The 2,149-nt window shown below is 34.8% G+C and overlaps 1 long non-coding RNA gene across 1 annotated transcript; it reads right to left on the reverse strand.

Moving 5' to 3' along the window:
* Positions 1-295: 295 nt before the first annotated feature.
* On the reverse strand, positions 296-1,732 carry LOC118337650. The gene is made up of 3 exons (XR_004797163.1): positions 1,680-1,732; positions 468-527; positions 296-359 (listed from the first exon to the last, which is right to left on the reverse strand). It is a non-coding gene; the product is annotated as an uncharacterized LOC118337650 (long non-coding RNA).
* Positions 1,733-2,149: the final 417 nt, after the last annotated feature.

Raw genomic sequence — 2,149 nt, forward strand, 5'->3', positions numbered from 1 at the left:
CGACTTTATTCTCGTAATATTACGACTTTATTCTTGTAATTTTACTACTTTATTCTCGCAATATTATGACTTTATTCTCATAATTTCCAAAAAAAAATTTCTCTTAGTATAGCCCTAATACTCTGTTATACTACTGTTACTCTGTTGTACTCTGAAGTGACCCACATAGAGTCACATAAAAGGCACATAAACTGTGATATTGCTGTTCACATTGCAAAGAATCAGACCTGAATCTGATTTGGACCGCATATGAAAGTGGTCCAAAAAAATGAAAATGAAAGTTATTTATTTCTCACCTGTAACTTCTTCTTTTCACCCGTCTTCACACAGCAAGGATGTACAGACATCTGTAATTGCATCTGTTTAAACAAAAAAACAAAACAACAACACTGTCTTATTGTCTTATTTTCCCTTATAAAGTTTTAGTTTATCACTTGGAAGATCTGTCATTGGTTGTCATTACTTACCTGGGTTAGGGTTCCTGCCTGCTGCTGTTCAAACTGTTTATGACCTCCTGTCTTGTGTTACTAAAGTCAGAAGATAGTATACTGAACAATAAGAGGTTGATTATAGACACACAAAAATAAACATTATATACTGTTAACATTTTCTCTTTGTCTGCATTTTTAATTTACATTGGTTCAATCTCTCTTGCTTTCTCTCATTAATCAACTCAGCTTTATGAGGCCTGCAGCTCGATTGTTGCGTCTACTGTAATCAGCAGCAGATACTTCTGTATCTCTGGGCAGGGTGAATGGGCTGTGGCTGTGCACCAAACTCCCTTTCAGAAATGTCCCATTTTAACAAATGTCCATAAAAAACACGTAACTCTAGAAACACGACATATGTCCACAGTCTATCAGTTCACCATTAATATAATCCATAGGGTGGGTAAGTAGAGAGACTAATAACGTTATTGGTTAATGTCAGCTAATTCACCCAGACAATAATTCAACTACAACTGTGAGGTAACAATGGCCATAACCCGACCACAGAGAGTGAATTACACTCTAATCACCATAATCTGTATGGTTATAGATAGATAGATACTTTATTTATCCCGAGGGAAATTCAAGTATCCAGTAGCATACAAAATACAAAACATTACATTAAACATACATTAAACACACATTAAAAACCCTAACCCTAAAAATAAAATTAAAAATAAAAATAATATATATATATAGTGTTAAACAAACTTCCTGCAGTTACGGTGTTCATTGTTTGGGTTCATTATTGTTATTGATCAATAGAATATGAAATATACAGAACATACAGTCAGTTTACTCCCTCAGACCAACGACAGAGATACAGTGCACACACTGAATCAATAAATTCCATTGAAATGGAAAGTGAAATTTAAAAAAAGTTGGTCACAAAAAAAGATCTTGCACGTGTCACAATCTCAGGAAGTCATTTAGTGACTGGTTGAAGTGAAATGCATGCTGGGATATTTATCTGAAGTCTAGTCTCATTGGATTGTGAACAAAGTGACCGTTAATCTTATCTAATCTGACCCGGATTGGATGTCTGAATGAAAGATGAAAACTCTTTGTTCCAGACTCCTCAGATTAAAATGAACATATTTACACAATAAACACTGTAAATTATTAAAACTTTTTTATTTTAATCCTGTTGTTTGTTTCTAACTGAGCCTCAGATTCAACAAGTGTTCTTACCTGCTGCTGCAGCGAGCACTCTGTACATCATCAGTCTCTGCTTTCTCCAGTTTCTCCCATGGTCGACTTCTCTGAAATCACATGACCACACACACACACACACACACACACACACACACTGGAAGGACAAAGAGTTCCCTCCAGTGGCCACAACTGAGAACTGCGTCCAACTGGTTTTGTGTGAAATGTTCATTCTGACATATTGTAGTTTGGGTCTTCACATAAATATTTATCATTCTGATGTTAATCTGCATTTAAAACACAATAAATTGTCCAACCTTCTAAAGTACAATCACACAACCAACAAACGTCTACTTATTTATTATTTACAACTGGAAGAAAGAATATTCCAGATGTTTTCCTTTATAAATGTACATTGTTATGGTTGTCCTTTCTAAATGTTCGGCCTTTGCTTCCGTGTGGTATCTGATGGTCTATACATTAATCTTACATTTTATTATAAGATTCAA

Source organism: Morone saxatilis, unplaced genomic scaffold (genome assembly GCF_004916995.1).
Source record: "Morone saxatilis isolate NCDOM2014 unplaced genomic scaffold, NCSU_SB_2.0 Contig3, whole genome shotgun sequence".
NCBI classification, from domain to species: domain Eukaryota; kingdom Metazoa; phylum Chordata; class Actinopteri; family Moronidae; genus Morone; species Morone saxatilis.